This window comes from Meriones unguiculatus, chromosome 7, assembly GCF_030254825.1.
Source record: "Meriones unguiculatus strain TT.TT164.6M chromosome 7, Bangor_MerUng_6.1, whole genome shotgun sequence".
Classification (NCBI taxonomy): Eukaryota; Metazoa; Chordata; class Mammalia; order Rodentia; family Muridae; genus Meriones; species Meriones unguiculatus.
Window position 1 is genome coordinate 101,288,020 of NC_083355.1, and position 14,806 is coordinate 101,302,825.

The 14,806-nt window shown below is 37.3% G+C and overlaps 1 pseudogene; it reads left to right on the plus strand.

The window, feature by feature from the left end:
- The first annotated feature begins 5,104 nt into the window (after positions 1–5,104).
- Positions 5,105–5,417, plus strand: LOC132655348 (U6 snRNA-associated Sm-like protein LSm3; annotated as a pseudogene).
- Positions 5,418–14,806: the final 9,389 nt, after the last annotated feature.

Below are 14,806 nucleotides of genomic sequence, written 5' to 3' on the forward strand. Positions count from 1 at the left end.
CAATTACACAGCATAATATGAAATAATGTTTTCATCTGTAGATGATTTTTATTTGTAGCAGTATCTTCACACTCATTCAGTAGCCAAAGCCCAATCCCTCCTTCTCAGCCTCTCAGTTGTGATGATTGCTGGTCATAGCCACCATACCTGGCCTATTTCAAGATTATTGACTTAATGACATCAGAAGTTAACTACCTTTGATACAATATATTTATGCTGAGGATTCATTATATTCTGAGGATTCAAGTGCAGTCATTTATGGATGGTATTAATGGTATACACTAGAGGGATGATTTAAAATCAAAGAATAAAAACTTGAGATATTAACTTTTATACAATGAAGACCTACCAAATATGAAGCAGAGGGGAAAAATATGAGTTCATATTAAAACAAGTTCTTCGGCACTCACAAAGCCATTGGTATTAATTCATTAGGAACTGGAGAAAGTTTTAATTAATTACATGAAAATAAATAAGGAGAACAGTAGATTATTCTGAAAATAGGAACCACTAGAGCAATGCTCTGCAAATCATTGTTTCCCATTCATGCCCTTCTAAATTTGCAAGTAAAAAAATGTGCTCATATTTTAAGTATTAATAAAAACATCATCATAGTTTTGATTTAGGACGTCGTAAAGATATCTGTGTGACATAGCTCTGAGGTCCAGACATGATGACATGTCCACACCCTACAGCTTATCACTCCATCTACCCATGGCTAAAACAGCAACAACAACAAAAATAACATCTCCCACAACCGTAGGTGTTCTGCAAAATAACTGGTCAGAATAATTTAAAAAAAAGTCTGACATATAGCTCCTTCAGTCTGAAATTATACACTCCTAGATAATATGTTTCTGAAAGCTTCTGAATCAGTTCACCATAGTGCTTTAATACCTGTTTACTTTGGGATTTCATGAACCAAAATGCTACCATTTACCAATCCCTATTCCTACTCAGTAATTGGTCTTTTTATAATGTGCGTTGGTGAATTTAAAGCAAGTCCATCCCTGGTTCAGCTCCTAATACATGTAGCTTGTTCTTTCAAAGAACACAGTTCAAATGCCTTGCAAGCCATTCATAAAAATTCATTCCAGTCAGTTAATTCCAAAGTTGGTGCCAATCACGGGAAATAAGATCTTTGGGAGGCTATTTTAGAAATAGAGGTTTGATATTAAAAATAACTGTTTGGCTTAAATATGTCTGAAAACCTCCATAAGAAGATCCAGAAGGGAGAGAAAGAATACTTCCAAATCGTGTTGCCATATTTTACAAGCTGAGATTCAGAGAAGACTGAGGACAGAAGGGAAGTCTAAACGTCAGTAGAGTCCCCGTTGCTATAAAATGTTTAAAAGTCCTCGTTTTGAAAACAGTCTGCCAATAAGGTAGTTCTGTTTGGCTTAAGCACTGCTTTGCGGGACACAGTTCTTTCCAGAGTTTCCCCCAACTTCCGTTCTCTGGAGATGGCAGTGTTCAGTGCCTTAACTTGAGTCGCAAAACATTTTAGCATTCAAAGAATTCTGTCATTCATTTTTGCTTTAGGAAAAAAAAAAGTTCTTTTGCTGATAAAAATGAGGGGGGCCAGGAAACTTACAATTTTTTTAATTAGTCATTGATTTTCCATGGAAAATAAATTAAGAATTTTGTCTTTAAAGTGAGTAACTTTTGTCCATGTACTCATGTCTAACTTTGTAATTCCATTCCAAGTTCATGCCAAATCTTGCAGGAAAGGGCTTCTGACTTTTCAAGTTAGAGGTCATTTCAAATTTAATCCTGTATTTTTTACCCATAACTAAAGCATGCACAGCAGTGCATTAATAACTATATAGTGTTCAAATATTGCACACTTTACCATAATTTGGATTGAGCATCATGAGGTTATTTCGTTGCTCCACAGTTTATTGGCCTCTGCATATAATGCACCATTTGGATATATCAATGCTATTGATGCTTAATGATCTTTCAAGGCCCTAAAACAAGTTTTAACATACAGAGAATGCTTTTTAGGCTATGGCATTAGCAATTTTCAAAATGCCAAAAAACCTTAATTTTACGTCTAAAGTGGCCTTTGTGAGACAGGTGACCGGGAGTTGCTGTTTTAAATGCAGTTTTCTTTCTTTTTTAAAAGAAATCTGGGGAAATCATTAAAACATCTACATACTCAAGGACTATACACTAGCTGTACTTTTACTTAAAAATAAATTCTTGACTTAGTTTTTTTCTATTTAGACTATATTAATACATAATATAGAATATTAATTAATGTTAATTAATGATTAATGTTAATATATTCTATATGCAGTAGGAAGATCATGGAAAGAGTTAAAAATGTATCCTGACCTGATGCAAGAAATGCTGCATCACCTTATTTCCCACCATACCATTATGTCTTAATAAAATCGCACAGCTGTCATTTTTTTCAACTGTAGCAGTAACACCTGCCTATATTGTGGAGGTGCAGAAAATAACTTCTGTCAAAAAATTTGATTTCTGAAATTTTCTTGAATTTAATAATGTATACACAATGGCCCAGAGTCCCAACTGTGAGTACATTTCAAATCCTATATTCAAATATTTATTTTGTAAACACAACCACACACACACATGTATGCACACTCATGAACATGCACAAACACACACACACACACACACACACACACACACACACACACCACAGCAGTATTGTTAATGAAAGACTGATGGATCAGAAACAGGTATTTCAAAGTGCACTCTTTCTAAAATTACTTAGAAGTCTTGTTGATTAATTTTACAAGTGTAACTATGAAGATAAGCTTACAGAGGCATTTGTTTCATAATGTTGTTCCTTATATAAAGTCGCAAAAATGTGATGCGCTGCTTCAAAGATCCTTTAGTGGCAGTTCACATTTGACTGATGGTGTCTTATGATTGGGTAATGTGAGACAATTTCAAACTCCTTGGTTCTTTATTCTATCTAGTAGCAAACACATTCCTATATCTTTTCATGAATAGATTTCTAGATAAGTGACAGCAGGGAATTATACCCACCAATGAAATGGGACTAATTTGTTATGCATTCGATATTCAGATACTACTCAAACAGCAGTCTGAGTGAGGTTCCTAGTAAGGGGAGCAGGGACTTTCTTTGGCATGAACTCAGTGGTAGGCTCTCTGATCACCCCCCTCGGGGTGTTCAACCTTACTAGGCTACAGAGGAAGACAATGTAGCCAGTCCTGAGGAGATCTGATAGGCTAGGGTTAAATAGAAGGGGAGAAGGACCTTCCCTATCAGTGGACTGGGAGAGTTGCACAGGGAAGAAGAGGGAGGGAGGGTGGGTTTAGAAGGAGACAAGAGAGGAGGCAACAGCAGGATACAAATTGAACAAATTGTAATAAATAAAAATAATAAAGAAAAAAGAATACTTGATACTCTTCCAGAGGAGGTAGTTTTATTTCTCAGAATCTATATGGTGGCTCACAATCATCTGTAACTCTTGTCTCCGGGGATGAGAACCCATTTTTGGTCTCCATGGGCACTTCACACATGTGTTATACAAACAACCTATCACAACATATATACACATAAAATAAAAGTGTATACAAACATACACACATAGATAAACAGATAGATAGATAGACAGACAGACAGACAGACAGATAGATAATTTGATTTTTAGAGAGGAGTTTTCTCTGCGCAGCTTTGGTTGTCCTGGAACCTTCTCTGTAGACTGGGTTTGCCTTAAGCTGCTTGTTTGTCAATCAAACTACTGTGTTATTGTTGAGTATTTCAGTGAAAAACAGGTTGTCACCCTGGCCTTCACCTTGAGACAGAGATAAGAGGATGTTTTTCCAAGTTCCTTAAAATTTGTTTATCTGACCTTGGACCATATCTGCTACTGGGAGGTAATTTAAGAAAACAAGTTTGGCAATTCCATGAACTTCTTTTTTATATTGATGTGACTTGTTTTTGTTTTGCCTATAAAAAGGAATTTTGGAATAAACTCATGGCTGCAGTCTTACTGACAGCTCTCTTGAGCTGATCCTGTGTGTAGTATGACTTGCTTTAGTTATTTCAATCCTCACTCCCCACTCAGGTACTGTTAGACTCTGTTCCCTGGCACCAGCAGTTCTGCCTGTCTCTGCCTCCCAAGTGCTGTCATTAAAGGGAAATAAATATTTTAAATAATAATTTAGTACTTAGTATCAAGGATCTTCTGTCTCTACAACTCTAAGAAAGTTAAGTTTGACATAGTTTTGTCAGATTCTTAGCATCAGAGTGATCCTTCGAGCATTCCCATTAAGTGACTCTTACAGAGTTGGACAAGAAATTGCAGTTAGTAGTGTTCTTAGAAAGTCATTTCTGTGTAATAAAAATGGCATCCTGCAGAAACAATTTGGCTTTCATCCATCCTGAAAACTCAATCATTTAAAACTGATATTTGATACTTGGCATATATGTTATTTTCTAAAGGCTAAAAGTTGTCTGGGATCACAGGCCTTCAGGAAGAAACCCTGCAAGCAAGACTGAAGTTACTTTTTCTTGGTTCTTCATGGAAATTTATTATGTTCTGTCTTCAGAAATATAACCCATTAGGTAAGAAACTGTGTCTGGTTCTAAAACAAAGCCAGAAAATCAGAAGAATTTAGATATTAGAGTAACATAAAATGTCAAATAAACATAAAGTAAAACCAGCCTTTAGGAGTCTAGGAGAAGTTGTCACAGTACTAGGAGATGTGCATTCATATAACAAGTGAGAGCAGTCAGATGGCAGACACGATCCAAGCAGTGATGCCTCTACTGGTAGCAGTTTCTGAGGGAGTGCTCTGGTGGGATCTCATTTGCAAGAGTAACTGGTTCTTCTCAGTCTTCTCTTGGCTTTTAAAAACTTTGCATTCCTACGAATTAATTGATTTTTGCTCCTGTAATATCAGAATGTTAGCTTCTTAGCTTTTCAGTTAGACACCTGTATTTTTATTCTATTAAGGAAATATTAAAAAGGAGTTTTAAATAGTTTCACAGTTACTCATTTTTGTTAAAAAATAATTCAGCATAGGAAATTCATTTTCAAAGCAATTAACTTTTAAATAATTATTATATGAAAAGTGGGAAGGGCTCAGCTTTTGAAATGTGGTGGGCGATGTAGATCAGACTGCCAACACTATAGAGAAGTCCCTGGATCTCAGGAGATTCAGCTGACATGAGCGAATTGATATGAAGAAGAGAAAATACAAGGGGTTTAAGGCAGATTACGTGCTTATGATAGACATTTAATTATGATCCCAGGAGATGTAGAAGGAACTGTGACAACCAAGATAGAGGTTGATGAAGAGACACATGAAGAGATGTATAAATCAACAAATCAGAACATCCCCATGATCTGCCTCTGGGCAATGGTGTGGTTCTATTTGCTCCGCTATTGAAAGCTTGCCAAGACTGAAGGTGGATCCTGTGTAGGAGTGTGGAGACATTACAGTTTTATTTTTTTATTTTTTTTCTTTCTTTCTTTACTTATTTTTTTTAATTTTATTATTATTATTTTTTTATCAGTTACATTTTATTAACTCTGTATCTCAGCCGTGTCCCAATCCCTCATTCCCTCCCAGTCCCTCCCTCCCTCCCTCATCTCCACCGTGCCCCTTTCCAAGTCCACTGATAGGGGGGACCTCCTCCCCATTCATCTGATCCTGTTTTATCAGGTATCTTCAGGACTGGCTGCAAAGCCCTCCTCTGTGGCCTAACAGGACTACTCCTCCCTTCGGGGGTAGGGGGACAGTGCGGACATGGGGTAAGATGATCAATCCTCGTTTAGAAAGACAGATGGGATGGGCATTGAAAGTATGACAGGAGTCTACTGAGTGCATCTGAAAGACTCTAACTAGCAGTGTTTTCAAAGCAAAGACTCATGACCAAATCTTTGGCAGAATACAGGGAATCATAAGAAAGAAAGGGAGTTAGTCTGATGGGGAAAGGATAGGAGCTCCACAAGGACCAAATATATCTGGGCACAGGGTCTTTTCTGAGACTGACATTCAACCAAGGACCATGTATGGATATAACCTAGAACCTCCGCTCAGAGGTAGCCTGTGGTAGCTCAGTAACCAATTGGTTTCCCAAAGTGAGGGGAACAAGGACTATTTCTAACAGGACATTACAGTTTTAGATGTACAGGACAATGACAGAGAGAAGCATGCATGCATTTTGATAGCCAGAAATGACCCGAGGATCCCTCCACCTCCAAAGAAGTTCATTTACAAGTGGCTTGCACCCTCTCCAGCCAAATGACATGTTCCTTCTCTTCAGCCCTGTAGTCAGGGTAACCACCTTGCTCTTTTCAGCAGTTGAGTTGCCCATTGTCCTTGCATTTACTTAGGTTCTCACTTATTTTTTAATTGAATCTTACGTTTCCTTTTTTTCTTTAAAAAATATTATGCACAGAAAAAATTGAAATAAAAAATTTATAAAGAACAGCATACAATTCTATTTAAGTGGCTTTATGTCTATAGTTTGCCATGAAATTTTTACTTTTTTTTACTTCAGTTATCTTGTTGCTTGCCAGAATTTATTTTGTTTTTATAAATTATTATTTGTTGGAGTATTACTTTTAAACTCATTGTGTTCTCACATCAAAAAAACCTGATATTCATGTATTAATTTGCATTCTTGGGTATTTTATAAGTTAATGTACATGAAAGATGTAAAAGAAAGAGATAACGGCGAAAATGTGTGCAATGAAACCACTACTAATATTATACAGTGGACGTGTGCAAAAGCAGGTAACCCAATTCTGATACCTTCAGATTCTTACACCACAATTGTCTCAATATGATCTTTCAAATTTTTTTTCCTTAGAAAGGATGAAGCACTAGGATCAGAAAGAAGGAAAAGAAGACCTCCTCTATCAGTGGACTTGGGGAGTCCTATAACATCTAGGAAATAGCAGTAGTCATTAAAGGTCTCCCAACCAAAAAAGGCCAGGGCTAGATGGATTCACCACAGAATTCTACCAGACTATCAAAGAAGAGCTAATTCTCCTCAAAATATTCCACAAAATAGAAACTGAAGAAACATTGCCAAACTCATTCTATCACCTTGATATTTAAACCACACCAAGACTCACCCAAGAAAAAAGAAAAATTCAGACCAATTTCCCTCATGAACATTGAATGTAAATATACTCAATGAAATGCTTGTAAAATGAATCCAAGAACACATCAAAAAGCTCATCCATGATGACCAAGTAGGCTTCATTCCAGGCATACAGGGATGGTTCAACATGAAAATCTATAAATGTTATGCACTATATAAACAAACCGAAAGAAGAAAACATCACATAATCATCTCATTAGATAAAAAATCCTTTGACAAAATCCAGTAACTGTAGGTGTACTTTAAAAAAAAAAACACTTTTTATTTACTTCCTTCTCCACCCCAATCCCTTCCAACACCCCAACACCAGGTAAGAGAGAGAAAGTGTTAGTGGGAGAGGGTGTATAGTTCTTTCTTAGCTGCTTCCTGCTGGTCTGGGACTTTAGGTCGCTTAGAGCCAGTCTAATCCTCTCTTCAGGAGATCTGCATCTTCTTGTCTCACAATAGCAACCAGGAGCAGCAAGTGGAAAACAAGAGTAATCTTGTTCTTTCTCCATAGTTCCACTCTTTGAGTTCTGGCATTTTCCTCTCTCTCTCTAGAGTTCTCAGATTCAAATTATCTGCTGTTGGCAAAGAGCTCCATTCAGAGTTCCTTGCCTTGTTACAAGGCAAATACTCTGCTGCTCTGGACATTCTGAATCAGCCCAACATCCCACACCTTGGACAAAAACATGTTTATATCCAAAACAAACACCCATTCATGATACAATTCTTGGAGAAATCAGGGATACAAGGCCCATAACTAAAAATAATAAAGAAAAAAAATATATATATGTGTGTGTGTGTATGTGTGTGTGTATGTATGTATGTATGTACATAAAGCAAAAAGCCAATATCAAATTATATGTAGAGAAACAAAGCAATTCCACTAAAATCAAGGACAAGACAAGAATGTCCACTCTCTCCATATCTATTCAACAAAGTACTTGAATTTCAAGCTGGAGGAATAAGACAACTAAAGGAGATAAAGGGAATAAATGTTGAAAAGGAAGACATCAAAGTGTTGCTATTTGCAGATGAGATGATAGTTTACTTAAATGACCCAAAAGTCCTACCAGAGAACTCTTACAGCTGATAAACATCTTCAGCAAAGTGGCTGGACACAAAATTAACTCAAAAAAATCAGTAGCTCTCTGTATACAAAAGACAAACAGGCTGGAAAAGACATTAGGGAAACAATAACTTTCGAAATAGCCACAAATAATATAAAATATCTTGGCACAACTCTAATCAAGCAAGTGAAAGACCTATAACACAACAATTTCACATCTCTGAAGAAAAAAAAAATTGAAGAAGAAATCAGAAAATGCAAAGACCTCCATGCTCATAGAGAGGATTAACATAATAAAAATAGCCCTCTTACCAAAAGCAATCTACAGATTCAATACAATACCCATCAAAATTCTAACACAATTATTTAAAGACATTGCAAGAGCTATTCTTAACTTCACATGTAAAAATAAAAAAGCCAGGATAGCAAGAAAAATCCTGTATGATAAAAGATCTTCTGGAGGTATCACCATCCCTGATTTCAAGTTTTACTACACAGCAATAGTAATAAAAACTGCATGATATTGGCATAAAAACAGACAGATCAATTAATGCAATTTAACCGAAGACCCAGAAGTAAACCCACACACCTAAGGACACTTTTTTTTTTTTTGACAAAGATGTCCAAACCATACAATGAGAAACAGAAAGCATCTTCAACAAATGGTGCTGGTCGAACTGGATTTCTACATATAGAAAATGCGAATAGATCCATATTTATCATCCTGCATAGAACTCAAGCCCAAGTGAATCAAAGATCACAACATAAAACCAGACACACTAAATGTAATAGAAAAGAAAGTAGGGAAGAAGAGACAACTTCCTGAACAGAACACCAACAGTTCAGGTACTAAGATAAACAATTAATAAATGGAACCTCATAAAGCTTCCCTAAGGCAAAATTCACTGTCAATAGAACAAAATGGCAGCCCACATACTGGGAAAAGATATTTACCAACCCTACAACTCACAGAGCTCTAATACCCAAAATATATAAACAACTCAAGAAATTAAATGCCAACAAACCAAATAATCCAATTTAAAAAGGGGTACAGAGCTAGACAGAGTTCTTAACAGAGGAATCTCAATGGCTGAGAAGCACTTAAAAATACCCAAATTCCTTAGTCATCAGGGAAATGCAAATCAAAATAATTCTGAGAATCCATCCTACACTCCTCAGAATGACCTGGATCAAAAACTCAAGTCACAGCACATGTGGCCAAGGATGTGAAGCAAGGAGAACAATCCCCCATTGCTTGTGGGAGTGCAAACTTTTACAACCACTTTGGAAATCAATCAAGAGCTTTCTCAGTAAATTGGGATTATCTCTACCTTAAGACCCATATACCATTCCTGAGAACATACCTGAAAGATATTCTGTCATACAAGGACATTTGCTCAACTATGTTCATTGCATCTCTATACGTTAATAGCCAGAAACTAGAAACTCCCCAGATATCCCTCAACTAAAGAATGGATAAAGAAATTGTGGTACATTTACAAAATGGAATACTACTCAGCCATTAAAAACAAAGAGGTCATGAAATTTGCAGGCACATAGATGGAACTAGAAAAGATCATCCTAAATGAGATAACTTAGACCCAGAAAGACACACATGGTATGTAATCACTAATAAGCAGATATTAGCCATAAAGTACAGGATAACCATGCTACAATTCACAGACTCAAAGAAGTTAAGTAACCAAGAGGACCAAGGATGGATGCTTAAATATCATTCAGAATTGGAAATAGAACAGATAGCAGAAGTGGTTGAAGAGAAGTATCAGGGTTGAAGAATGACCTTGGAGAGAAATGAGAATGTAGATCAGACTAGGGAGGCAGGGTAAGAGTACAGAGGGATTGCAAAAAGAAGATAAACTGTGGGAAGGGGCATCTCTGAAAGAAGATGAAGACCTTCAACTGGTTAAGATCCTGGGAGGATATGGAAGTACCCTAGCTGAAACTCTTAGTAGCAGGGGTCACAGAGACTGAAGAGGTTACCCTCTAACTAGGCACAACTCCCGGTGGAGTGAGGGGAACACCAACACACCCATAAAATTTTGAACCCAAAATTTACCCTGTCTACAAGATGTTCAGGGATAGAAATAAAGCAGAGATTGAGGGAATGTCCAAACAAGGCCAGACCCATAGGAGAGAACCAACCCCTGGTATTGTTAGCAACATTCTATTGTGCTTGCAGATGGGAGCCTAGCATAGCTAACCTCTGAGAGGATCCACCCAGTAATGGATAGAAACAGATGCTGAGACTCACAGCCAAACACTCAGAAGAGTGCAGGGTTCTTGTGGAAAAATGGAGGAAGGGCTCAGAGAGGACAATAGCTCCACAGAAGACAAACAGAGCTAACTAATCTGGGCCCAGGGGGTGCTCAGGGAGCACCAACCAAGGACCATACATGGATGTGTCCTAGGCCCCTTCCATGTACATAAAGGATGGGTAGTTTGGCCAATGGGTCCCCTTGAAAGAGGAGAGGAGGCTATCTCTGATATGGACCCTTGTTGCTTTTTTTTTTCCTTATTGCCTATTTTTCTTTTCTTTTTTTTATTAAATTTTTCTTTTTATATTAATTATACTTTATTCACATTGTATCCCAGCTGTAGCACCCTTCCTCATTTCCTCCAATTTTCCTCTCCCAGCCCACCCATAGGGGAGGTCCTCCTTCCCTTCCATCTGACCCTAGCTTATCAGGTCTCATCAGGACTGGCTGCCTTGTCCTCCTCTATTGCCTGGCAAAGCTGCTCCCTCCTGGGGGAGGGGCACATCAAAGAGCCCATCACTGAGTTCATGTCAGCTATAGTCCCTGTTCCCCTAACTAGGAAACCCACTTGGATACTGAGCTGCCATGGGCTACATCTGAGCAGGGGTTCTGGGTTATATCCATGAATAGTCCTTGGTTGGAGTATCAGTCTCAGAAAAGATCCTTGTGCCCAGATATTTTGGTTCTGATGCTGTCTTTGTGAAGCTCCTGTCCCCTCCAGGTTTTTCTATCTCCTCCTTCTTTCATAAAATTCCCTGTTCTCTACCCAAAATTTGCCTGTGAGCCTCAGCATCTGCTTTGATACCCTGCAGGGTAGAGCCTTTCAGAGGCCCTCTGTGGTAGGCTCCTTGTCCTGGTTCCTTTTTTTTTTTTTTTTTTTTCAGTCACTTCTCTCTGACAGGACTGCCTTGACAAGCCACTGGAAAAGAAGATAAGATGCCCCAAGTCCTGATACAACTTGATGTGCTGGTCTGAGATGTTAAGGAGGATGCTCCATTTACCTGAGGCACAGGGGAGGGGAGACAGAGTTCAGAGAGAGGAAAGATGCTAACAAGAGGAAAGGAGGAAGAACCAATGATTAGGATGTAAAGCTCATAAATAAATGACATAAATTAATTAATTACTTTTTTAAAAACTAATAAAAATTTTGAAAAGCAAAAGATTTCACTTAAAATTAATAATGGCATTGATTTAGTCGAAGATGAAAGTACTGCTTTGAAGAGGAATAAATCAGGTTAATTCTGATTCACTTTACAATAAGCCACGTTTTTTAAAATTGTTGTTTCAACATTCTTTTTTAAAAACTAGATTCTGGTGTGCTTAAATGAGAGTACCGTAAGTGAATTTCTATGAAGGAGTTTACAGCTTTGGATCTATCTCCAATGAGACACACTTCAGATGATTGTACTTATTTTTCTGGCACTTAAAGAAAACATGAGTGTTTTACTTCCTGGTTGATTTCATTATATTAACACTAACAACTACTGAGCTATGCAGCATTCCATGCATGAGTATTAATAACCAAAACCATAGGTGTTCTGAGATCTTTGAGCATAGGACACAGTTGAGATTGGTTTTTAATGAAAATCATGAAAAGTATTGTAACATGCTGTGTGATTTCAAAGAATTGAAAATAGAGTCAGGTCATAAATTGCACAGCCTAATGGAAAACAAAAGAAATAAAAGAGAATAGACTTTTAAAAATATTGCCTTCATTAATGGTTATTGCATTCCCAAAATAAATATAAAGTCTTAAGCTTTCAGGCACATGGGAAGAAAAATTCAGAAGAGCCAAATTTCTGATTAGACTGAGGTTTTTCCTACTTTCAGACAAAAGATATTACATTTCCTAGATCTTCTTAATTATATGATTTTCTTTTTCTAACTGAATATTTTGTATATAACTTAAAGTTTTACTGACAAGCTAGATTGTTGACATAGTATAGTATAAGATAATGATGCCCTGAGAGCTAGAAGAAATTGTGTATGCTACTCTGTGCTCAGTCACTCAAAAATTATAGGTTGCACATTGCCCTTGGCACTGGGATTATAATAGTGAGCCAGGTGACATTCATTTATAATGGTATCATATATTAATCATATATACTTAAAATTATGTTTATTTAAAAATCATATATGTGACTAAAAATAGTAAAAATACAAGCACAGATATATTCTGAGAGTAGATGAACCATATGTTAAATTTTTCTGTTTCTCTGTCTTCTGCTTATATTTTGTTGTATTGTTGACTTGTAATATCCTTCTCTTCCATAGAGATGAAACAGATAAAATGAAGGATAAACACAAATCTGATCACATTTTCAGGCTATATAATACCATCTACTAGGTTTCTAATCCTCCAGACCAAATTTAAAACTCTTCTTGCTGATTACGAGGCTCTCTATGATGCAGGGTCAGCTTCTTTCTGGATTAATTTTTCCATGTTTCTCAGTTATGTGCATCCATTAACTGAGGATCTTTTGTTAATAAGTTTGCTTTACCTTCATTTACTGGTATTAAGCATGACATCCAGTTTCAAGATCTATTGTCCATGGTTGGTGCTTCAGACTCCAAAGGCCCCTCTGGGCCCTGATTGATTGGCTCTGATGGTCTTCTTATAGAGATTTGGTCACCTCTAGGTCCATTTATCCACCCCCCCACCATCTTTTCCAGTAGAGTCTCTATACTTTGTCCAATGTTTAGATGTAAGTCTCAGTATCTGTTTGGAGCCATTGTTGGGTCAAGCCTCTAAGAGGACACCTCTGGTACTCTCTTGTCTGCAAGTATAACAGAGTATTGTTAATAGTTATAGGGGTTGGTTCTCTTCCATGAGGAGGGTCTTAGGGGTGGGCCCAGCATTGTTTGGACATTCCCTCAATATGTACTCTACCTGTTCTACCTTTTTCCTGTAGGTAGGGTAAGTTTGGAATTGAGGTTTTTGTGGGTGGGTTGGTGATCTCCTTCATTAGCTGGGAGTCTTACTGGATAAAGGGTGTCCTCTTCAGTCTCTATGGCACCTGCTACTAAGAGCCGTAGCTAGAAGTGCCTCACATCTTAAATCAATCTGATTCTCTCTCAGAAAACTGGAAAGAGACATATCTCAAGGCCCAGCTAAACCATTCCTGGACATGCACCAAAAGAAGATCCATCATACAAGGACATTTGCTCTACCATGTTCATGGCAGCTTTCTTTATAATAACTGGTAAGAACATAGATGTTTCTCAACCAAAGAATGAAAAAAAAAAAAAAAAAAACTGTGCTCCATTTACACAATGGAATACTACTCAACCATTAAAAGCAAGAAAATCATGAAATTTTCAAGCAAATGGATGGAACTAGAAAGATCATTCTGAGTGACGTAACACAGACCCAGAGAGATACACGTGGAATGTACTCACTTATAAACAGATTTTAGTCATATAACACAGGATAGACATACTACAATGCACAGACCCCAAGAAGATAAGTAACAAGGGGGACCCAAAACTCATTCAGAAGGGGAAATTGAATAGACAGAGGAATTGGTTGAAGAGAGGGAACAAGGTAAAAGAGGGAGCACAGAGAGAAACAACGGTAGAGATCAGACATGGGGAGGGAAGGAAGGGAAGACAGAAGGCCTGCAGAGAAAAGAGAAATGGGGGGGGGGAGCATTTCTGGGGCAAGCTGGAGACCTAACTCACAATATCTATATCTACTATGACATAGGTCACAGTAATTTAGATCTTCAAGTCATTCTCTTTAAGAACTACATTTTATGAGGCTATACTTGCCACATACAATTATTCTTAAGGCTCTAAGAAAACAAAATAAAAAATTGTTTTGGTAAAGGTTGGCCATTTTGATTGAATTTAGAGAATTTATAACTATTAAAAGGGGTCCATTTTTTTTCACATAAACAGGAACGTGGAAGACATGGAATTGAATCCTCACTGATGACCTTGTGAAATTGGAGACTTCAGTGGAGGAAGTAAGGGAAGGTGTGATACTTAGATGCTGAAGGTACAGCTAAATTATTTCAATCTCTTAATAAATATTTAATACCAAAAAGCTGCTTCCTGTGTGAGGAAAATGGTTTCTTTATAAAGCATTTTATCCCGGTCAGAGGCAGTGGCTATTGTTGAAATGGCAGTAAAGGTTATTAAACATGGTCCTACATTAATTGATGATGTAGCAACAGTGTTTAAGAGGGCTGACCCCAGTATGGAAGACTTAACTCTGGATAAAACGCTATCAAAAACCATGGAATGCTTCAAAGAAATGTCTGATGACAGCAAAATCATCCAGTTATAAAAGTCGCTTCAATATTTGAAAACATCACTGTAATGGCCCCCAGTTCTAACACCAACAGCCCT